Genomic DNA, 26226 nt, shown 5'->3' on the forward strand with positions numbered 1-26226 from the left:
GTAAAAGAAACTGAAATCACTGATTCATTTTGGCCATTAAAGGTGACATTTCTACTTCTAAAGGGTTTATTACGCAGATAAAGAATTACACAATGTGTTAAGAATTTAAACAAACTAGGTGGAATGAAGCAAAATCAACCTTGCCCTGAGGCCAATTTGTATGAGCAACAAATTCATAATGCAGTATAAATTGGGTGACCGTGTCTCCTGTGTCCCAATGTAAAAGGTCTAAACCAAGAGAAAGAGGGTGACAAAATTTACAAGCTGAATAGGTCAAGGTTGTAGATCAAAACTACAGCCAAATTTAAGGCTTCAGGATATTCCTATTTTCACCCAGACTCTTGGTGAACAACATGTTTTTAGTGGCTTATGGCAAAATTAACAAATTATTTATTTTTATGTGTTATTTTTATTTTTGTGCTTTTGCATATATAGTAAGTAGAATATATTGATGACCTTGAAATCCTCCTTGTCCTCTATTCCTTTTCCATCCTCAGCCCTTTCCAGGGCCAATTGCCAGCACAGAGGGTACGCACGCTCCCAGTCTATGTTTTGGTATTTTAGTAGGTGGATTCTTTCTTGACACCTCTTTTTCATACACTCACATTTAATCCATTGGTATATCCTGTTGGCTGTAGCTAAAATATATTCAGACTTTGAGCACTTCTTACCAGCTCTTACCTCAGATCATGTTACCACTCTCACCATCATAGGACCTTTGCCCTGTGAGTTACCTGACAGCCTCTTTGGTATTATTATTCGAAGAGATAATTACTTTTCAACAGAAGAAACTTGAACTGGGAGATTAACACATTTCCAAATTCCAAAGAAAGTGACTTAATGGACTAGTATCACACTGCCTTGCACCCTTCGGTTCCCCATCAGGCATTGTGTAGAAGCAGTGCTTTCTGCTCCATGCCCCTCAATCTTTACCATGGAGACATCTGCCTGAGGAAAAAGGAAATCTGTCCAGTAGATGACAAACATGGCATTTCTATGGCCTTAAAAGACTGCTATTTCCCATTATAATAAGCAGCTCACTCTGGAATGAGAAGGAGGCTGGCTGATTAGTAGCATGGCTGTCACATGATGCTTATCATCAGGATGGGGATATCATGGTCATCAAGCATTTTTTGACATCTCACTCCAAATAGGGTTGACTCCATTTTTCTTCCCTAGCTGTATTTTAACCATTCCATCTATACCCACATGTCCTTATTATAGCTCTCACTCATAATACACTAAGTCCTTCAGGGATTCTCTCCTTTTTCTTTGTTTTGTGTTTGTCAGTTTCTTGCAGAATGAAGTTTGGAGCACTCCTAGATATGTATTATAAATAATTAAAGTTGACAAAGCCCCCTTTACTTTCCCTGTTGTGTGTGTATTGTGGGGGGTGTGTGTGTGCGTTTTCCAAAAAAACTTCAGATAGAACAGTGCCACTGACTGTCTCCAACCTTAATAGTGCTTTTTTTTCTGCCATTGGATGAGATGGGCTTTTACTCTTAGGATTATTATTTTGGAAAGTAGGTAATATTCCTTTAGAAGTAAAGAACAAAAGAAAGACAAATCAAATCAAACACAAACCTCTGGGCTCTATTATGGCATTAGGCTTTATGTCCCAGACCAGGTTGGAGCATACCTTTGATATATGAAAATTTGTCTTTCCTGGGTACATTTCATTTACTGAAATGCTATTTGAGAGCAACTTTATTAAAGATGCAAGACACTGGTACAATGCTGCTTTATTTTGTGTCACTGCTTTCATGTAAAATCCTCTCTCCAAACACATTGGAGAATTAAATAATACAAGACAGGAGAGAGTGTTCTTTATAAATTATACAACACTATGGCATAAAGAATAATTTAAAGAATCACTTAGAGAGCCAATAACTAAGGCTTAGAGAAATAGAAAGAAATAGGAGGGATTCTTAGATTTTTTTTTTCTGTCCAAAGGTTATGGAGAGTGTTTGAAGTAGCGAAGAAAAATAGAATTCCTGGTGGAACATGGCGCCAACATTTTATTACCAAGAAATGCAACATTCTCATGATTTTCCTTCCACTGCATCACTTTCTAAGTTGTCCTTAGTGCTTTTATTTTGTGAAGAACATATGAGTAATGTTCATAGATACTAGTTTTCTATTATAATTTAAATTACTTGAAAGTCCTAAAGTTTAGGGTTATCATACACATATAAAAGTGAAAATCACAGAGGTAAAATGAGCTATACATGTGGTCATACAACTGCCAAATAGCAAATCCTTAAGGCAAATCCAGGTTTAATGGAATCCAAAGCCTGGTGCTTGTTACCACTCCAGTGAACTTAGCAAGAACTAGAATTAATGAGCCATATCTCTCATTGACTATATTCCTATAATTTTCCAACAATGCTATGCAGGCAAGCACTCTCAATCTTTGTTCTAACGTGACTCAAGGGCCTTAATTCATGAAGACAAAAGTAGCTAGAATTGTATGAACCTCGAGTAGAAGGCCTATACACAATTTTCATTGTCCTAGAGCACATTCTATTTCTATGCTCTTACATTAACAATTGTGGAGCATTGGGCAATACACTTCTTCACCAGATATACTGAGGTGACATCATCTTTCATCTCAGGACCTGGAATAAACCTGAACAGTTGGCATGACAAATACTGTACTCATTTTCCTCTTTTTCCTTGCAGGTAACAACCCCAGTGTTGTTCTGGCCAAGAATATGCTCACTTTCAAATCATGGATTACTCTATGACAATAAAAAAAATTCTGGTTTGCAGTTTGCCAGCCTCTCTTGCCCCAGGGACATGCATAAGTCACAGTCTTGCCCAATAAGACTAAACTGAACTCTGTGAACACTGCCCTCCTTTATGTTTTCGTTAGTCTTGCTCTAAATGTGGCTGTGATGACTAGAGCTGCAACATTCATTTTACAACCATGTTCCTGCTAGCAGAAGAGTGAAGGTAATATGCTAAAGACTGAAAATAAAGAAAGGATCGGGACTTCAAAGATATCATCAACAGCTGCCAACCTCTAAATACTTGATATGAAAAAAAACTCTTATTTAAGGCACTGTTAGTTTGGTTTTTGTGGTAACTTACAATTGAATTCAATCTCAACAGATAATTATAAACAATCCCAGTAGATACACATCAACATGAGAAAGGGGGTTAGGGTTGAGTTGTAGAGAGAGAAATGCAACGCTAAAGAGCAAGAGAATACTTCCTTCTGTGATCATACTTTTGGACAAGGTTGCACTTCTCTGTGACATCTAAACTGTAGGTGTCACTACCAAGGCCGTACATGGTTTCTAAAGGCCAGCTAATGAAGCAGCCATAGACATCACTTACCTAGCACACAGAATTGATGCTTTATCCCTTTGACCATATGTGACTGGGCACATGTGTTGGTGTGCATTTTTACACAAAGCTTTGTATTTTACACAAAGCCCAAGACCTGGGCTACAAGTAAGCCATTTGGGTTCTATCTCTGGCTATTCCACTTACTAGATGAATATATTACTCAGGATAAGCTAGATTGTGCTGCAATAAAACAATAAGTGTTAAAAATAAAATAAAATAAAATAAACAATCTCCAGGTCTTAGTGGCTTAAAAGAGTAAAATGTGTATTATTTGCTCACAGTACTTGCCCATTATGAGTCAGCTAGGGGGCTTTGCTCTATCTTGTCCTCACTCAGGGACTGAGCCAGAGGGATGTTCCATCTCTCTGCTTCCATGTTTTCCCCGATAGAAAAATGGATACAAAAACTTACACATGACTTTTAATGCTTTTATATGAAAGTAACCCATACTACTTTTGCTAAATTTGCACTGGACAAAACCAGTCACATGACCACACCTATACTCCTGAAAGCAGGAAAATAATAATATTAACATGAAACTTCAAGGGAGAACAGAAAATGCTTGGTAGAATGCACACAGTGACTCTAAATGTGTTATTTCCCTTCTTTGCACATTCATTTTCTTCATCTCTAGCAAAAAAATATATATATATATTTAAATTCTTCCTTGACTACTGTAAGCACACATCATCCTGAAAATGGCTTAGTTTGACTCTTCACCTTTTGCTCACTAAGCGTTGAAGCTAAACTAAGCAGCTGCTTGCCATTACAGAGACAAAGCCTGAGCGACCTTCTTCACTTTCAGCTTTCAGCAATTTAAAAGAGTGCAGACAGCTAGTAAAAGAACAAGAGGTGTGGATATCTCTACCTTCTATGTTGCATCAAATTAGTGAAATAGAATATTTTTGCCTAAACCCTGTATCCCTGGCTTTCTGTTACATGAAAACAACAAAACAACTAATATTTTAAACTCTTAGTACATCGTCTGCAGAACACTAGTTGGCAAAGTGTGCTCTTCAAATACTGGGTAAATAGCATGGGGTAACCCAAGGGAGCAAAGAAGAGTGGATTGTGTTCTAAATTAGATATGAGGACCTGATATGACCTGAAGGCAAAGAGTTTGTGGACACTTTTCCTAAAAGCCCAGTAGGAATTCTGTTTCCTAAAGAACACTTGTAGCTGCCATTACCTTTGCCTAAACTCCTGCAATTTAGTAAGGAAAGAGCCTATGTCTAATGTTGAAATAATATGCTACCATTAACCACAGAATCAAGAAATGACCTCAAGCTTTTTGATACTTTTTTGCTATTTTTCAAAAAAAGGTTCTGTGAACTTCTCATGCAAAATCTCACTGCTCTTCCAACACAAAAGTGATTTGCCAAAAATGTGCTTTGTTGGTGACTCTTTTGTTAAAGTTTCATATCGAGGAGCTATGCCTTCAGACCAACTTGTTAACTGCCAAAACTGAGGCAAGAGTTCTGAAGCAGCAACTTCAACTGGACCAAACTTTGTTACTAACATGACCTGATATTTTCTATATTTTGCCTCAGGGAAAAAGAAATTATCATCCACATGTTTACAGGGCATGAGATAACAACCTGGACTTAACATTGACATTTTTAGGTTGGAATTACTCACTTGTTTTTTGTTTTGTTTTCTTAATCTGAGAAGTTAGGCGAGAAACCTAGAATGATTGCACCTCTACACTTTTATATTAAGAGCTCGTCCTTGCCTTTTCTCCTCAGTTAAACATAAGGGATGCTTCCAAATGTGAGTGACAAAGCTGCCAAAATGGTGATGAATATTGCTTTCAGAGCTGATGAAACAATCTCTTGATATCATCAGCCAACAAATCACTGAACACCTTGAATGCAATTTGTATTATGTAGGGTTTTATTTGTTTCAATTTACAATGAATTGAGTTTTTCAGAGGGAGAATGAAAGTAAGAATTGGTTTTTTATGAACGAACCATGCTGGGAACACAAAAGAAAAGAGAGAGTCTTACCCAATCTTTGGTCTTTACTGTACGCTCATTGGAGAATGACAGTTTGTTCTTAATATAGTATTTAGCAGAACAGGATTAGAGATGAGGGGTCCCTGGTCTGTGGCCTGTTAGGAAGTGGGCTGCACAGCAGGAGGTGAGTGGCAGGCTAGTGAGCACAGCTTCATCTGTATTTATAGCCACTCCCTATTGCTTGCATTACTGCCTAAGCACAGCCTCCTGTCAGATCAGTGGTGACATTAGATTCTCATAAGAGTACGAACCCTACTGTGAACTGCACATGCGAGGAATGTGCACTAGGTCTCATAAGGAGCTAGGCTGTGAGCTCCTTATGAGAATCTAATGTCTGGTGATATGTCACTGTCTCCCATCACCCCCCAGTGGGACCAACTAGTGGCAGAAAAACAAGCTCAGGGCTCCCACTGATTCTACATTATGGTGAGTTGTATAATTATTTCATTATATATTACAATGTAATAATAATAGAAATAAAGTGCACAATAAATGTGATGCATCATCCTGAAACCATCCCCCATGACCTGCCCTCCTGGTCCTTGAAAAAACTGTCTTTCATGAGATCGGTCCTTGGTGCCAAAAAGGTTGGGGACTGCTGTTATAGATTAAGAATGGAAGAGATGAATGCTTGATGAGTGAGACCCCATGAGAGCAATGCTGATTAAGAATGGTGTAAGGTCGGTTGCTCACGCCTCTAATCCCAGCACTTTGGGAGGTGGAGGCGGGTGGATCACGAGGTCAGGAGTTCGAGACCATCCTGGCCAACAATAGTGAAACCCCATCTCTACTAAAAATACAAAAATTGCTGGGTGTGGTGGTGCATGCCTATAATCCCAGCTACTCAGAAGGCTGAGGCAGGAGAATTGCTTGAACTTGGGAAGCGGAGGTTGCAGTGAGCCGAGGTGGTGCCACTGCACTCCAGCCCAGGCAACAGTGCGAGACTCTGTCTCAAAAAAAAAGAATGGTGTAAGATAATTAAGCCTAAGTTGTTGTCCTAAGGTTAATCAACAACTTCTCTTTCACTACTCTTTGTGTTGCAACCAGTTGGATAGCTCTCCCTAGTGTCCCCCAAGTCCTCATAATTTAGTATTCTTATTCCTTTTAAGTTCCATCTAAGGTCCCCCTATGTCCCATGTGATACACTCTTCCTGGATGATGTCATGCTCCCTTCCACTTTGAGACCCCTGAGGGACATACAAATAAATAGTTCAAGGTTAGCATGTTAAAAATGAAATGTATTGCATTTTGTATATTTATACTTTATTTACTGTTTCATAAATTGTTGCCATCAAAAGTGCAAGTTGAATCCCATATGAATATCCTTGATTGAATATAAGGAAAGAGTAGATTCACTCTCCAAATCTCTAAAAGCTTTAATACTAAAAATCTTTTCTTTCTCTCTCCACCCTACTTTCTATAAATACCTTGCCTGTATTCAAACTCCATGCTTTATTACTTGGATTACTAAAATAATTGTCCAGTTGTTCTTACTGCCATTCATCACTATAGAATATGGATAAAAGCTATAGTCTACACCACAGCATATGTGAACACTTGGAAACACAAACCTGTTTCTATCACTTCCCTACATAAAAATATTGTTTGTCTTTCCAATGCTTTCAGGATGAAGTTTAAATTCATTAGTTTATCATATAATAAGGATTTTATAGTAAATACAAACATGATCCCTGTTTTCATGGCTAGAGTTTAGTAGGGTGTGTGAGGGGCAGCAGGCAAGTAATTCAAAAGTTACGTTTCAGTGTGATTATGTGTGCTGATAAAGACCTGCATTTGTGCTATGGGAGAATAGCAAAGAAACCGCTAAATCAGGCTGGAGGTTAGGAGGTGAAATTTGGAGGAGGTAATGCTTTAGCTGAATTTTATAAAATGAGCATGGACTGGTTACATGGAGAATAGACAACAGGCATACAGTACTTGGTATATGGTAGATGTTTGCTAAAATAAATGCATGTAGGCTAAGGTGTGTATGTATGCACGCATGCATTATTTCACACTATATCATGGATGTTTATCTGGATTGAATAGGTCATCCACCAAACACTTATGAGATGTGACTATTCCAGATCTCAGCTGTAAAAGGTGAAAGCTAGATTTAATAATCTATATTATTGAAATGTTTGAATCTCAGAAGAATAAATATTAACACAAGTAGCAGACATGTATTTTCAGGTAGAGATGGACAATCCAAACATGGATAATTGAAACAACCCACAAGGATTCTTATTAAGTCATTGGGACTTTCCTCTTAAGCAATGGAGGTCTGGAATCACAGTTCCAAACTATATATCAACTCCCTGTCATTTTGCAGGAAGTAATTTCAGAGTTCTCCAGCATATGTCTCATTATCTATCAAGCACAGCCACAGTATGACAACCTCCTCTTCCAATGTCTTAGAATATTGCATTGCCCTCCTGGAAGATGTGTATTATCCGTGGCATGCTGAATATTTGATTTCTCAACTAGAATCTTCAGCATTTATGGGTAGAAGCTGAATAACATAAGAGGTCAAACATTTACATGAATTTCCTAGGGTTAAAAGTTGATTTTGGTATGAAATATAAAATATACTGTCCTGATAATGTTTCCTTCATTATCCACATCTGCCACCTGTGGTACTTATGTGCGGTGGGTTTTTTGCTGTTTTTGTTTTGTTTTGTTTTGTTTTTACTAGAGGGCTAAAATCTGAAGAAAATGTGAAATGCTGGACAAAAAAAGAGATTTCTTTTGAGCTTCATATATCTTGGACAAAAGCGAACCCCTGTGAGACTATTTTATGTCCCTTATCTAGCTTGTTGGCAGTACAGGTGAAAATAAAATTTCCCAAGTGGCTGATTAGACTGTATAAAACACTCTAGGACTCTAATGGGCCAGACAATTCAAAAGGGAGTCAAATATAAGATTCAGTTTGATCTGTTATAAGAAGGTTGTTTTGCTTCTTTATTAACATAGCTACCTCCTTTTAGGACTCTTTACAACCAACTAGCAAGAGATAGTGTCCTCAGCTCTGGTCTTCTCTAATATAGCTGAATTCCTCCATGTTTCCCCAAATTGGTTATTGTGTATCAAATTCTTGTTACCTTTTTTGGAATTATCATACCACTTATAAAGTGTGCTCCACTACTGAAGCAAAATCTAGGAAGCACACTTAAGTTGCCTGTTTCTGCTTCTCTCTTCTACCTAGTGAGTGGTGACAGTGTCTTGGTATCTTAATTTACTTGTCAATAAGAGAGTTATACCCAGCACAAACCACCTTCTCCAGAGAGCAATAAAGTTTGACTAAGTAATATTTGTAAAGGGCATCTAGGATTCAAAAAAATAAAGTTTATTATTAAAGTTTTTGATTAAGAACAACAAACACAGAGAAAATTCATTCTATATCTGTTCGATATTAAAAACAATGACAGCCATAAATAAATGTTGAGTAATATTTCCTCTTTCTTCTCAAATGAAAACAAAGAGCCTGACAAGTATATCAAAATGAAATACTGAGTATATGAAGGGGGTGGGAGGGAAGAACCCCAGTGATGTTGACTGGTTTTAACATTTTTGTTGTCCTTTTATAACCCAGAAAAGTGGCATTTCTCATTAAAATGTCATATTTCATTGTGTTGGAACATAATGGGAACTAAGTCCTTCTAGTACTTTTTTTTATATAAAGCCATGAGAATTTAAGACTTAATGCCAGCTTGCTTTGATTTTTCAATCATTCAAGATATAGTCTTAATGTTATTTATCTTGGCACCTTTAGAAATGTAGCTCGGTGCTTCTTTCAAAGATATAACTGAAGAAATTATATCACCCCTTTTATTGAAGTCTTAAAATGAATTCAAAATCAATTATACATGCTTTTCTCTTCTATTTAATATTCCTTGCCATTCATAGAACTATAGGGTTCATAAAGTGAAAGGGCATGTACATTATTATTTTCTGTAACTGGGCTAAAGCCATTTTACTAAAAAAGGCAGTCTGTGTCCTATAAAGGGATGAGGCCACTCATACCACTATGGTATAATGTAAATAAGATGGGAAACTACTCTCCGTGGGCAACCCATCTCACTCACATGAAAACCCAAATCCTAACTGCTACCTTCAGAGAAGAACAGGATTTGGCCCCCTCTTATATGTCTGATATTTTCTCTCACCACTTTCACCCTTGCTCACCCTATTGCTGCCATATTGGGCTCCTTATTATTCCTCAAATGTGCCAATCACATGTGTGCCTCAGATTTTCGCTAAGTTATTCCATCTGCTTATAATTGTTCCCAAGACTCACTCCTATGCTTGCTTTCAAGGCTTTTCTCAAAAGTTACATTCTCAGTGAGGGATTTCCTTGTCAACCTATCTAAAATATTGTACTCCTCCCCTGGAAAAAAAAATCCAATTGCACTTATCTACTAAATTTTATCTTTAATGTCTATCGGTATCTAATATGATCTATATTTACTCATTTATTTTGTTTATTCCGTATCTCATACATTAAAATATTAAGCTCTGTGGTAGTAGAAGATTCTCTGCTGTGATCCTCCACCTAAGACAGGATCTGGCAAACAGTATGTTCTTAACAAAAACCAGATGAATAAATATGTAAATAAATGTATAAATAAAAAATTGAATGAATATATGAGTGAATAAATGTAAGGAGTGAATGAAATGGCAGGAGTCATGAGAACAAAACTGCAGATACACCTCAGATACAATACTTCTTTTGTGAACTTGAGCAAGTCATTTAACTCCATTAGACCACAACTTTTTTATCTTTAACATGTTATCCTTTCTAAATCCAAAGAATAAGTACAGCTGTATAGTTTCATAAAATTCAAATGAAAGGATTACATTTATTTGGAATGTAAAAGGTCTGAATAATATGCACACCGCATGATAGACCCAGTTAGATACATTTGTCACTCCGGATAATGTAAAAATTTCTGAATCTCTGATAATAGGGAGCAGAGATAAATGATAATTTCACTGACAACCAACTCCACATTTTCCTTTATCTCTGACTTCTCTTCTTTAATACTAGTTTAAGCCACTTAATTGCTTTTGATCTTGATGAACAAGTGATTGTAGCAATGAGTCTATAAAATAGATTGGCAGAAACTATGCTGGTGTGAAGGTTAATTCAATTTTAAGATGTATTTTGTTTGTTTGTTTTGTTTTTGCTTTTTTGAGACGGAGTTTCACTTTTGTTGCCCAGGCTGGAGTACAACAGCATGATCTCGGCTCATTGCAACCTCCGCCTCCCAGGTTCAAGTGATTCTCCTGCCTCAGCCTCTCGAGTAGCTGGGATTACAGGCGCCCACCACCACGTCCAGCTGATTTTTGTATTTTTAGTAGAGGGTTTTGCCGTGTTAACAAGGCTGGTCTTGAACTCCTGACCTCAGGTGATCTGCCCACCATGGCCTCCCGAAGTGCTGGGATTACAGGTGTCAACCACTATGCCCAGCCTTTTAAGATTCTTTGAAAAAAAATTGGAGATTTTTGTAGGGAGTACACATATCTATTTAAAAAAATGATCTAAGCACTCTGTTCTGTGCTCTTTCAGCCTATTTTTTTTTTCAGAATACTTATCACTTGAATCACCTGAAAATTGTCACCTATAGAATGGGACTATTTATATTGCCAAACTAGAGGTTTTTGTGAGGATTGCACAAGATTTTAAGTGTAAAATATTTAGAATAATGCCTGATATGTGTTAAGATCTCAATAGATGTTAATTATGATGATTATTATTACTGTACTCATTAAACAAATTATTCTCATACTCCACTATATAATGAGCTCCTTGAAAGCAGAGTATGTATCTTTTTAGCCTACTGAAGACACATCCTCATTTCAAAGGATTTATTCATTATACTCAATGGTGAAAAGTTGGAAGATTTTCCCCAAGATCAAGAACAAGACAGTGCCCAATCTCACCATTTGTAATCAACATAGTACTAGAAGTTTTATGCAGAGCAATTAGGCAAGAAAAAAGAAATGAGACATATAAACTGGAAAGAATAAGTGAAATTATCTCTATATGTACAAAGAAACCCTGCTAGCACTAATAAATGAATTTACTAAAGTTATAGGACACAAAATCAACATGCAAAAATAAGTTGTGTTTCTATACACTAACAACAAACTATCTAAAAAAGAAATTAAGAAAACAGTCCCATTTACAATAGCATCAAAAAGAATAAGATACTTAGGAATAAATTTAACCAAGGAAGTGAGATCTGTAACTGCAATCTTTAAGACATTCATGACAATGAAATCTATGACATTAATGAAAGAAATTGAAGACACACATAAATGGAAAGATAACTCATTTGTGGATTGTAAGAATTAATAATGTTAAAAATGTCCATATTATCCAAAGCAGTCAGTCTACAGATTCAATTCAATCTCTATCAAAACACCAATGATATTCTTCACATAAATGGACAAAATAATCCTAAAATTCATATGGAACTACAAACGACCCCAAATAGTCAAATCAATCCTGAAGAAAAAGAACAAAACTAGAGGTATCACACTTTCTGATCTTAATTTATATTACAAAGCTATAGTAATAAAAAAGTATGACACCAGCACACAAAAAAAAAAAAACAGACACATAAACCAATGGAACAAAATAGCCTAGAAATAAACCCACATATATATGGCCAACTAATCTCTGCCAAGATGCCAAAAAATACACAATGAGGAAAGGACAGTCTCTTCAATAAATAGTGTTGGAAAAGCTGGATATCCACATAAAAATCATCAAAATGAACACCATATATAAAAATTAACTGAAATCAAAGTCTTAAATATAAGACTCAAAACCACAGAACTCCTAGAATAACATAGGGAAAAAGCTCTTTGACATTAGTATTGGCAAAATTATTTTAGATATGACCCCAAAAGCATAGGCTACAAAACGAAAATAGAGGCTGGGCATGATGGCTCAGGCCTGTAATCCCAGCACTTTGTGGGCTGAGGCGGGCAGATAACTTGTGGTCAGTCAGGAGTTCCTGACCAACCTGGCCAACATGATAAAACCCTGTCTCTACTAAAAACACAAAAATTAGCCATACGTGATGGTGCATGCCTGTAACCCCAGCTACTCAGGAGGCTGAGGCAGGAGAATCACTTGAACCCAAGAGGTGGAGGTTGCAGTGAGCCAAGATGGCGCCACTGTACTCCAGCCTGTGTGACAGAGTAAAATTCTGTCTCAAAACAATAAATAAAAATAAACAAATGGGGCTATATCAAACTAAAAACTTCTTCACAGCAAAGGAAACAATCAACAAAATGAAAAGGCAACTCACAGAATAGAAAACATATTTTCGAATAATGTATCTGATAACAGAGTTAATATCTAAAATATATAAGGAACTCATACAACTCAAGAACAAGAAAATATATAACCCATTTAAAAACTGGCAAGGGATCTGAATAGACATTTTTCAAAGGAAGACGAGCAAATGACTAACAGGTATGAAAAGATGTTCAACATCACTAATCATCAGAGAAATGGAACTCAAAACCACTAGGAAACATCCCCTCACACCCATTACGATAACTATTATCAAGAAAGACAAGAGATGGCAAGTGTTGATGAAGGTGCAGAGAAAAGAGAACTCTCATACACTGTTAGTAGGAATGTAAGTTGGTAGAGCCATTTTGGAAAACAATATGAAGATGCCTCAAAAAACTAAAAATAGAATTACCATACTATCCAGCAATCATACTTCTGAGTATGTACCCAAGGAAATTAATATCTGGACTTTGAAGAGATATTTGCATTCCCTTGTTCATCACAACATTATTCACAATAGGCATTACATGGCACAAACCTAAGTGTCTGTCAACAGATGAATAAAGAAAATGTGCTATGTATACAATGGAATATTATTCAGCCAAAAAAACCCTTTCCATTTTTTACAAAATAGAGAAATCTGGAGGACATTATGCTAAGTGAAATAAGACAGACACAGAAAGAAACATACTGTATGATCTCATTTATATGTGGTATCTTACAAAAACAAAAAGGTTAAATTCATATAAGAAGAGAGGAGAGTGGTAGTTTCCAGGGTCAGGAGGGTATGAAAAATGGGGAGATGGTCAAATGGTAGCAACTTTCAGTTATAAGATGAGTCAGTTCTGGGGATCTAATGTTCAGCATGGTGACTATCATTAGTAATACTGTATTTTTTACTTGAAATTTGTTAAAAGAGTACATCTTAAGTGTCCTCACCCCAACCCCCCCCCCCACACAAACACACACAATGATAATTACATGTGGTTGTAGATGTGCTTATTAATTTGGTTGTAGTAGTTTTATTTCACAAGGTATACACATACCAAATCATCACATTGTACACCTAGAATATGAGCACATTTTTACTTGGCAATTATACCTCATTGAAGGTGGAAAACAATAAACGCATTTACTGAACAAATCTGCTTCATTTTGTTTGAATTTTTTCATTCATACAAAAGAAAAGATGGTGCTCTTTGATTTTTGAATACATGACATGCTATATGGACAAGATTTAGCACTTAAACTTGACAGCTGATTAACTCTGTAGTTAAGTTTTGCTCTCTTCAATCATAGCTTTAAAAAGATTGATGGTAAATATAAGAGGGGAGCCCATTTGCTCTTTGAAGAGGGCATGAGTGACACAACTCATTTTCGGCCCTATGACAGCTTCCACAGCTAGTCCTAAACCTATACATAATCATGATAACAGTAATAGTAATTATACCACCTTCTTAGATTTGCAAAGCACTTTGCAACTTACAGATTTGGTCACATTTGTTGGCTACCAATCTCATTGGTTTGTTGGGAAGATTTAATAAAACATATTTTTAAAATCTTGCCCAGAGAGACCAACATATGCTAACACTTCTTTTTCTTTTTTTCTTTTTTTGTGAGACGGAGTCTCGCTCTGTTGCCGCGGCTGGAGTGCAGTGGTGTGATCTAGGCTTACCACAAGCTCTGCCTCCCGGGTTCAGGCTGTTCTCCTGCCCCAGCCTCCCGAGTAGCTGGGACTACAGGTGCCTGCCACCAGGCCTGGCTATTTTTTTGTGTTTTTAGTAGAGACGGGGTTTCATCGTGTTAGCCAGGATGGTCTCGATCTCCTGACCTCGTGATCCACCGGCTTGGGCCTCCCAAAGTGCTGGGATTACAGTTGTGAGGCACCGTGCCCGCCCCCAACACTTTATTAATAAATATAAGTACCAGGCCGGGCACAGTGGCTCATGCCTGTAATCCCAGCACTTTGGGAGGCCGAGGCAGGGAGATCACGGGGTCAGGAGTTTGAGACCATCCTGGCTAACACGGTGAAACCACGTCTCTACTAAAAGTACAAAAATTAGCTGGGCGTGGTGACAGGCGCCTGTAATTCCAGCTACTCAGGAGGCTGAGTCAGGAGAATTGCTTGAACCCGGGAGGCGGAGGTTGCAATGAGCCGAGATAGCACCACTGCACTCCCACCTGGGTGACAAAGCGAAACTCTGTCTCAAAAAAACAATAATAATAAAATAAATATAAGTTCCCTTTTGCTCATCTGAACCTCATTAAGACTATAGGAAGCCAGTAGTTGGAGGTAGGTATTATTTTTCCCTCTCAGCTCTACTGCTACCACCCTAGTCCAAGCCAGCATCACAACTTGCCTGGACTACCACAGTAGGTTCCTGTAGTATCTTCCTAATTCCTTCACTCCCTCCCTAAAATCCCTCCTTCACATAGCAGTAATCTATTAAAAACATAAACATGAGGCTGCTGTTCAGAACCAGTTAATGCCTCTCCATAGAACTTAGAATAGAATCCAAGTCTATTACAGTATCCAACAAGGCCTTCTACTACATAGACCTTGAGAGCTTCCCAGGTCTCCCTCCATGACTCTTCTTCCATCACTCAGTTGGCACTAGCCTCTCTGGGCTTCTTTCCGTCCTTCAGCCCAGGAAGTCCCATCTAACCTTATCGTCTTTACTGTTGCTTTACCTCTCTGCCTGGAAGGCTTTATTCCCAGATTTTTACTTGCTTGTCTCTTTTTTAATGTTTGATTCCAGCTCAAATGTGGCTTCTCAGAGAGCTGTTCACATAGAGTGGTCACTCTACCTTACTGCTCCCCATCAGGGCATCCTGTTTACATACTGGATTTTCAACAAATATTTTATTTTTCTTTTGTACACATACCAAAAAAAAAATCTAGAGAGATTAAGTGGCTTGGTCAAGCTTCTAAGTAGTATGCTTTTGTAGAACCCAGGTTTTATACAAATAATAATAATCTTAAAAGCCATGATTAAATAGTGTTGATAGTTGCACAATTCTGTAAATATCATAAAAAGCACTGCATTGTATACTTTAAATGGGTGAATTTTATAGTTTGTGTGTTATATTCTCAATACAGCTATGATTAAATACAATTATGAACTTTATTTTTCTAACTCTACCTTTTAATTTATGTTACATTAATTATTTAATTTATTGAGGGTACTTAAAACCTATTAAGCTGTCTCTCTATAAACTCAATTCCACTAATTAGACCTCATGGCTCCTCCTTTATGATGGTGCTTATTTGTTGGAGGATTCTCCCTAGGTTTCCTCATTATAAGCCACTTTAGCACACACTCCACCCTTTGGGAAGAATTTTACATGTTTTGCATATAATGTCTATTGTTACATTGCTCTGTTAGTCTGCTGAAGAAATAGAATTGTATTTTTTTAAATCTCCAAAGGGAGGAGAAGATACTTACTTACCAGGCAACAGTGATACAGCAGGGATCATTTGAGGATAGAACTCATTAATAATCTTACATAAGCAGCTTTATTCTCAACTGGAGTGCACTATTCTTGGTGGCATCCAGCTTGCCGGATTCTGGGTGGTGGTGGCATCTTTACTACGAGGTCCAGACCCGTGTCCTGTCCCATTTCTGAGGTCTATCAATCTCCCTTACTTGACATCTGTGTTGTTGTCTGCTAAGGAAGAAACTAAGACCCTCCTGAATACTGAAATTCATCTGAGAAAATCCACAGTGATTTGGGTTTTTGGTTTTTTTCTCCAAATCAGCCCTAATTCACATGAGAAATCTGTAGAGCCACTGAATGTTCATTTTTTTACAAAATCATTGCTCTGGTTCCACTGCATCTATTTTATTACAAATACAGTAGTCCCTTTCCTACTTATCAGCTAGGAAATGGTACTACCATGTAGTTGGCTAAGAGACTGAAATGCTTCCTTTCTTGAAAGAGCAGATTAACTCAGGTCCATTAATCACTTCTTAAACAACAGCTACAATAACGAGAAATTAAGTGATAGTTTCAAATGACAGCTGGTTGCCATAGAGAAAGCTAAACAATAGTGGCTAAATTGTCTATCTACATGTAATGCCATTTTCTAATACTAAGTAAACCTTTCTCTGCCTACACACTTCTGTGCCCCCATCAACCACACACACATTCACAAACACACATACTCACAGAGTAGGTCATACTCTACCACAGGTTTCAACCTCTTATCATGTGTCTACACTGCAATTTCCCACATGGACAAACTGCAATTCTTGTTGCCTTCCAAATGTCGGATGCAGGATGTAAAACATACCACATAACATGCCAAGGTTTGATGTGAGAGTGTGATGACAAAAATATGGGAGGTGCCTTCAGACAGGCCACTGCTTAGTAGCATGTTATTTTGGAAAGGCATGTACTGTCTTTAGCTTCATGTTCTACATTATTCTCCTAGGGGAGGGATCTTGCATTCAAAATTAGATGGTTCTGTTATGTGACTTACCACTTATGTTTTGAAAGGTAACCCCATTTATAATTCCAATACCATGTAATACCCAAATCAGAGCCCTATAAAACTAATTTCCAAGCTTTTTGATTCTAGATAGAAAGCCTCAGAAATAGAGGGTGATTGAAATATTTCAATACTACCAAATAAAAAATCCACCCGTGCAGTAAGAGTCTCGGTAAATAGTTTTCTACTCAAAGTGATATTATTTGATTAGGCATTTATGAATTGGTCAAGAGTAAAGAGCTGTCAGGAAGGCATTGAATCAACTGCAGACTCTCCTGAAATGAAAACTTGGGACGCATTTTTCTCTGCTACAGAAAATCTCTTTAGAAGGTTTCTTCCTGGTAAAATGGCCATTTGCTTTATATTTTCCTGTGTTATCCTTTGAAGTCTCCAACTCATGTACCAATGGAATCCTATAATCTCCTTCACTAATTTTCTTTCTTTCAAAATTAACATTTTCTATTTAAGCTCCCCCTTAGTGCTCTTCTCTCCTCTTCTTAGCTGCAGCCCACCTGTGGAGTCTAAAATAACACACACCATATTAACACTCCTCTGCTGAGATTTTGATAACAGACACCTGTGCAGTCTAAGTAGCTCTTGACTTATTTCTTTCAGAATGTGTTAATAATGGTGGCCACATTTATTTTCCTCCAGATGTCAATTAAAAATACCACAAGGGCCAATTTTAGTGAAAACTTGGAAGTGGATTAAACTACCCCCTCTCCTTCACTCCCTCCATATACCATTTTGCCATCTTTCAAATGCAGCAGACAGCACATCCATCAATCAGAGAGCTGCTGGGCATCCCAGGAGCACACTGCAGGTGGCGAGTTTCACTGCATACACCTTAAAGTGCATCCTCACCTTATTGCTCATGTTAACAAACACTCTGCCATTTTAACAGCAACCACCACTGCATGCAAATATAATAATGTAAATATGACTCAAGTATTCAAATTGGTCCTCAAAGTTGATATCATAAGATAACAAGGCAAGACTGTAGTCTGCTCTGCCATTTTTATCCTTCAGAAACAACTTTCTAATCAACATTTCAGCCTTACCAACATTTCTTTTTCTCTGGGTTAATATTTAAAATAGCTAGTCAATTTGTGAGGCATTGGAGCTGTCGTTAAAATAAGTGACTCTGGGCTTTCAAAATCTCTTTGATGCAGCCCACCCTAACCACTAGGGCTGGCTCTACATTAAACATTTCTTTTAAGGGTATATTTTATTCCTTGCAAGCAGCTTTGCACATTTTTTATCCACAAGAGAACAGATCTCTTTTTGCAGGTTAGCTCACAGCCAGAGACTCGATCGATTTTGAAAGCTCATAAGGGAAGAAATCCAGAGAAACAGCTAGGGAGTTAAATCAGGGAGTTACTCTCTTGGTTGTGTTGTTCAACCAACTTCAAGAACTGCCTTCGCTTTTATTCATTCATTTACTCACATGCCCATATGATAACATGTACCTCCCCTGGCCCCCACCCTCAACAAAAGGTCCTCTAAATATTAAAGGCTATGAAGAGCCACATGAACTGAACACTAAGCTACATAATAGTCACTGGAGGGTCATTTAAAAGCTGCAATAATAAGGGATAAGGAAGAGAATGAAATGCTTTCTTTTTTTGAAGGCCTCTGCCCCTTTTAGAGCAACTGGATTCCATTTAGCAAATGACCTCCTTCTGGAAATAAAGAAAAAATAATAACCCGGGAACAGAAGGATAAATTAAGTATTTTACTCAAGAAATGCTAAGAACTCTGTTTACTTCATGCTGTATGTAAGAGAGCATGATGCATGCCATTATATTTCTATAGCCCTCCTTATTGTTCTGACAGCATAGTGATTTTTATAATTTGACATTCTGTTTTCATCCTAGAGAAGGAGAGCTTCAGAAAGGAACTCTGCTTTTGCTAGAGCTGCTAAATTCAGGAAAGGAACTTCATTGATGTAACTGTTGTGTGTTGCACTTCCTAGGTTTTTACAGAGCTGACCATTAGAAGAAAATATTTTCTGCAAGGAAAAGGAGCATCCTCTGGGAAAGAACATCACCTACATTTAAGCGAAGTGGTTGAAAACAGCTCTTAGGCAGGTAGGGTCAAATCCATTTTGTGACAAGCAGTTCATTGATGCTAAGTGTAGAATCAGCATAGAATGAGGATTGGTTAACTTTTAAAGATACTTTTATTCTATTACAAAGTTTGTACTCTAGGTTAGCCATTTTGGAAACCTGCAGTGTTCGTAGGCCACAGTCATCTCGTAGGAATCACTCTGCAGCCTTCTCACTGGGACACTTTAATCCAGCCTTGTGCCTCCCCAATCCTGTCTGCATACTGCAGACAGTAATTCTTCCAAGACACCAAGCTGATCAAACCAACCTTCTGTCGAAAACCCATGGGAAGCTTCACAAAGGGCTGAGGTTAAAGTCCACATTCTTTAGCATATTACACCTGTAGCTTCCGAAAGTATTTTTCTAGTCTTTTCTTTCATCATTCATCAACTTATTTCTAACCACCCCAGCCAAAAAGAACTTTGAAGAAGAAAAAGAAGACCAGAAGATAAAAAATTCAATGGACTGACACCGCCTTCCCTGTACATTTGGCCTGGTTATTAACCAGTTACCCTTCAGATCTCGTTTAAAAATCACGAATTACAGAAATGTTGTCCTGATTCTCTTTGATCAGAGTGGACTTGTCTGGGATGCACTCTCTAGCCCATTATATGCCTATTATTTCTCCTATTCCATTTTAGCCATATTGGATTTGTTTACTTGTTGCTTTCTCCTCTGACTGCAAGTTCCCTTGGGACAAGAATTGTATTCCTCTCTCTCATCATATCTTCAGTGCCCAGCACAGAAGACGGTAATTGAACAAATGAATGAAGAAATGAATGAATGAATTCTAGTGGCAGAAAAGTTGAGAAAACAGATGGAAATTACTAGAGTGTTGCAGCATGGAAGGATTGACTGAACAGGAGAAAAATTACTGTCTCCCTAAGTCGGATCAATTCAAGCACCACAGAATGCATTTCATCTGCAATATTCAGCCTTGGTTTCCTTACTCTGACTATAATTCCCAAAGATTTCTGACATGTAAAATCCTGCAATTAGACATTCACTGATGGATTTAAGGCCCTATCTTCTGTGAAATGCCCATGGGAGGTAATACTCCACATACTATAAATACATCCAAACATTTCTGGGAATAGTTCTGAGAAAGGGAGAATTATTTCACCTTGTGTCTGAAGGCAGCAGGGAAGACAGAGGGTCCTGCTTTCCAAGAGCCATAAATGAAAGCTGAAAACAAAGGGAAAAATTAGCTCACATTCTGAAAAAAATGTGGCTTTTTTTCCCAACATGACTGCAAAGAATCATTAAGCTCTAAAAAGAGCAGATATTTTAGAACCCTTTCCTGACTTCCTCTTCCACATTATCTTCCACTACTCTAAGATCAAATTTCCAATTTCATGAAAAGAGACCCGAGGAAAACATTATCAATTACTCAGTTCCACCCAATATTCCATGATCCGAAAAGTCCATCAACTCTCATATGGATTCTCAATTCCTTCAACAAATACTTACCGAAGACCTGCTACATGTCAGGCATTCTACCTCGCTAAAAATTCAACAGTAAACTTTTGTTTTCTCCCTCCCAGCCTCATGGAGCTTATTCTCTAGTAGAATTCTTCTGGGAAATAAAATTGATGCTGGTTGAACAGTTATTGAATAAATACTTTAATACGTGATTGAACAAATAAACTGCTACTATTCAAGGATAATAAAAACAGGAGTATTCTTGTTTCTCCTCCTGGATTTCTATAGAACAGCATAATGCCATGCTTAAGAATTTGGGCCTAAGACAAACCTGGGTTTCAGTTCTAGTTCCTCCACTTACTGGCTGGGTGAACTTGAGCAACTTACTTTATTTCTCTTTCCCACTGTACAACAGATGTAATTTAATCGAAATTAGCCTCACATTTGTTGTGGGGGATTAAAGAACATATAAGAAAAAAAAATCTGGCACGCGAGAGGAGAATATGACAATATTAGCTATTATTTCTTCCTTCTAAGTTTCTTTCCTGAATTGGCAAAATGAAAGTTCATTATGATCAGTGACTTTTACTTTTAATAAGAAGACACTTATGTAGTCATAAGGAGTGAAAATTTATTATTCCCAATGCTTAAATCTGATACTCAAAGCAAACCACACTGACTCCTTCTGCCTTCCTGTTGACAGCACCCTATTAAACAGAAATGCTCCCATCAGGGGGGATGAGACAAATCTGCCCAATTTCTGAAGTATGCCACTTCCCCAGCATGCCTGGTAGGGATTTACAATGCTCTAGAAATAGCAAACAGGGCATAAATGTCCTTGGAAGATGACTGCATAAGCAGCAATACGACTCGTGCTAAGTGAGAATTCTATCACAGGGAAAGCACAAAAATATGTCTGATACACACATCCCAGACACTCCTCCAATTACATAATTATTTATCTTAAACCAAATTCACCACTTTCTTTAGAAGGATACTTTTTTTTTTTTTTTTACTATTTTACAATGGGGAAATATATATACACACACACAAACAGATATGTATATGTGTGTATACACATATATATTCTCTGCAAATACATATATTTTCTCTGAAAAAATAACATATATATATATTTCTTCCCCTTAAATATGATCTCAGAAGAAAAATAAACTTTATTTCTAGTGATGAAAGGGCTTCAGAGAAGTTTGTTCTATTTGTGATGCATAAAATTTGTCTTTAGAACAGCTATATGAAGACTACATCTCAAAAAAAAAAAAAAACAAAACAAAAAAGAACAGCTATATGAGCCTGACCAAAGCTTTTCATAAACTTTCATCTTCCTAGAATCACTTGTCTTTCTCAAAATACAGGTAAGCCAGTGGGGAAAAAAAAAGTTTACTTTAAAATATGATTGACTTATATTTCCCTGAGAACCATTAGATTCATTTACATAGTTTCTTATTTTTATGTCTACTTAGTATTTATTTTCTACTATATATATTGCATAGAGAGCATTTTTTACTAAATCTAAGAACCTAAAGTTATTTCCTCCCTTCATCCAATATCCAAGGATCTTCCTAGAAAAGTTATCTAAAACTCTGTAGTTAAAATAATTTAATCTGTTAAGAGAGGCACAAAGTCAACTTTTGTTTTACAGATGAGATAGAAGCTATACCTAAATTTCTCCAATGTGTTTATAAAACAAATGAGCAATGAGTTCGTAGTTTTCTGCCTCTAGTCCTGAATCTTGAAATGTTGGTATTTTATAGAATTTAACTTGTGGTAAAATTTTAAATGTCTTTTAAAAATTATTTTACTTTTTAATACTTGTCTTAATATTTATGAAATCTTATTTCAGCCTCAGTGCTACAACTTTTTAGCAGCATTTTTTGTTGTCAAAGTGTCCTTTTTAAAAATTAACACAAATGCTCTATTCAGGAAGACTTATTGAGACTCCTCTGTGTTGCCCTACCAGGCAAGCCAACCCACTTCACAGCTTGTCCTAGTAGGTGATGCTAGGTAGCAGATGATGGCCAGTCAACTCCTTTACATTTGCTTTCAGCTGCTAAAATCCAACAACTTATAAGATATGTTCTTTTTTTTTTTTTTTTAATGGAGTTTTGCTCTTTTTGCGCAGGCTGGAGTGCAGTGGTACAACCTTGGCTCACTGCAACCTCCACCACCTGGGTTCAAGCGATTCTCCTGCCTCAGCCTCCAGAGTAGCTGGGATTACAGGTGCCTGCCACCATTCTTGGCTAATTTTTGTACTTTTAGTAGAGATGGGGTTTCGCCATGTTGGCCAAGCTGGCCTCGAACTCCTGAACTTAGGTGATCCGCCCGCCTCGGACTCTAAAAGTGTTGGGATTACAGGAGTGAGCCACTGCTACCAACCTTATAAGGTATTTTCCTAAGGCTTCCTGGGTATTACTTTATGGTTTTTTCATTGTTCATATTGCAACATTAATATCAACCAACTTTGTCTTTTTTTTCTCTCCATGAAATAAGCATAAATCAGTGCAATAACACTTGGCAAAAGAGGATACTATTAAATAATTTATAATCGATTCTGTTGGGTTCTTGGGAAGTAGAACATGCCCAAACGCTTGATTTATCTCAATAGTTGAGATGAATCCAAGGGTCTTCCTAGGTTAGAAAGATTAGCAGGAGAGATGTTAAAGGGGGAACACCTGCCCCCAAAAGTAGACCTTCACTGTGGAACCTGAAAGTTCAGATCACAAGAGAAGGATCTGACCTTACCTGGAGCTGAGACAAATTTGGAGAGCTGAGTGAAATACAGGGATAGAAGCAGCAGCAGGAAGAGCCCTGTGGGCTCTCTCGGTCCCCAGGGAATCAATTTCTGACTTTGTCTTGAAGAGGTCCTTGGGGATGGCTGTCAGAGGAACTGGGAAAAGACCACAGGGAGAAGGAAACTTCCAGCTGTACTGTGTAACAATTTCAACTGAATGCAAAGTTTCCTGGACAGAACTCAGGGGAGGGGGTGAATTGGGAGTGCAGACACAGCACAGAAGCTGTAGGAGGTGGGGCAGCAGGCGGGGAGGCAGGAAGCCTAAAAGCCCTGCTTGCTTTCTCAGCCTTGCTCACCTGTTGCCTAGAAACAAACTTGGTCCTGTTGTGGGGGCACAGTGGGAGTAAGACTGGCCTTTTGGGCTGCTTTGGGGGAGCTGTGTAAGGCCTGTAACTGCCAGCTTTCCCCAACTTCCCTGGCAACCTGCATGACACACTAGTGGAAGCCATAATCCCCCTGGGAACGTAACTCCATTGGCCTGAGAACCACACTCCCATCTCCCACAGCAGTAGCAGCAAGTCCCATCCAAGGAGAGTCTGAGCTCAGACACCTAACCCTGCCCCCACTTGCTGGTCTTTCTCTAGCTACCACCTGATCATCCCTATACTTCCACAGCAGCTGATTCTCTCTTGAAAGTGTCACCTCCTGGCAGTTCCCCAAGCAACACAAAACTAGCGCAATTAACAAAACTGCAACCAAGGATCTTCACTCCCCTGCCACCTCCACCAGCACAGGTGCTGCTATCCATGGCTGACAGACATGAAAACAGTTTACATTACAGGACTCTGTGCAGACACCCTTCAGTACCGACCCCAAGTCTGGTAGCTCTGCTGGGTGGCTAGATCCAGGAGACAAATAACAATCTCTGCAGTTTGGCTCTCAGGAAGCCACATCCCTAGGAGAAGGGGGAGAGCACTACATCAAGGGAGCACGCAGTCTAAATGTAGGGAGCACTACATCAAGGGAGACTAAAGAATCTGAACAGCAGCCTTGAGCCCCAAATTTTCCCTCTAACATAGTCTACCAGAAAAGGAACCAGAAAAAGAATTCGGGCAATATGACAAAACAAGGTTATTTAATGCCCCCAAGAAACCACACTAGCTCACCAGCAATGGATCCAAACCAAGAAGAAATCCCTGAATTGACAGAAAAAGAATTCAGGAGGTTGATTATTAAGCCAGGCAAGGAGGCACCAGAGAATGGTGAAGTCCAGTTTAAGAAAATCAAAAAAAGATACAAGATATGAAGGGAAAAATCTTCAGTGAAATAGACAGCATAAATCAAAAACAATCACAACTTCTGGAAATGAAGGACACTCTTAGAGAAATGAAAAATGAACAGGAAAGTCTCAGCAATAGAATCAAACAAGCAGAAGAAAGAACTTCAGAGCTCCAAGAAAAGGTTTTCAAATTAACCCAATCCAGCAAAAACAAGGAAGGAAGACTTTTTTGGGCTGAGTGCAGTGGCTTACACCTCTAATCCCAGCACTTTGGGAGGCTGAGGCGAGTGGATCACGAGGTCAAGAGATCAGGACCATCCTGACTAACATGGTGAAACCGCATCTCTACTAAAAATACAAAAAATTAGCCGGGCATGGTGGCACATGCCTGTAGTCTCAGCTACTCAGGAGGCTGAGGCAGGATAATCACTTGAACCCGGGAGGCAGAGGCTGCAGGGAGCCGAGATCATGCCACTGCACACTAGCCTGGGTGACACAGCAAGAGTCTGTCTCAAAAAAAAAAAAAGAAAAAAAAAAGAATTTTTTTAAATGAACAAAGCCTCCAAGAAATTTGGAATTATGTTAAACAACGAAAACTAAGAATAATCTCTGAGGAAGGAAATAAATCTAAAAGTTTGGAAAACATATTTGAGAGAATAAATGAGGAAAACTTCCCTGGTTTTGCTAGAGATCTAGGCATCCAAATACAAGAAGCTCAAAAAACACCTGGAAAGTTTATCACTAAAAGATCATCACCGAGGCACATAATCATCAGGTTATCTGAAGTTGAGATGAAGGAAAGAATCCTAAAAGCTATGAGGCAAAAGCACCAGGTAACCTATAAAGGAAAACCTATCAGAATAACAGCAGATTTTTCAGCAGAAACCCTACAAGCTAGAGTGTTTGGGGCCCTATCTTTAGCCTCCTTAAACAAAAGAATTATCAGCCAATAATTTTGTATTCAACAAAACTAAGCTTCATAAATGAAGGAAAGATACAATTGTTTTCAGACAAATTCTGAGAGAATTCACCACTACCAAGCCAGCACTAAAAGAACTGCTAAAAGGAGCTCTAAATCTTGAAACAAATCCTCAAAAAACACCAAAATAGAACCTCCCTTAAATCTCACATGACCTATAAAACAAAGATGAAATAAATATAAAAAAGCAAGGTATTCATCCCACAAATAGCACAATGACTAGAATAGTACTTCACATCTCAATACTAACATTGAATGTAAATAGTCTAAATGCTCCACTTAGAAACAGAATGGCAGAATGGATAATAATTCACTAACCAAGTATCTGCTGTCTTCAAGAGACTCACCTAACACATAAGGGCTCACATAAACTTAAGGTAAAGGACTGGAGAAAGATATTTCATGCAAATGGACACCAAAAGTGAGCAGGGGTAGCTATTCCTATATCAGAAAAAAAACTTAAAACAACAGCAGTTAAAAAAGACAAAGACAGGCATTATATGATGATAAAAGAAC

Source organism: Gorilla gorilla, chromosome 8 (assembly GCF_029281585.2).
Source record: "Gorilla gorilla gorilla isolate KB3781 chromosome 8, NHGRI_mGorGor1-v2.1_pri, whole genome shotgun sequence".
Classification (NCBI taxonomy): Eukaryota; Metazoa; Chordata; class Mammalia; order Primates; family Hominidae; genus Gorilla; species Gorilla gorilla.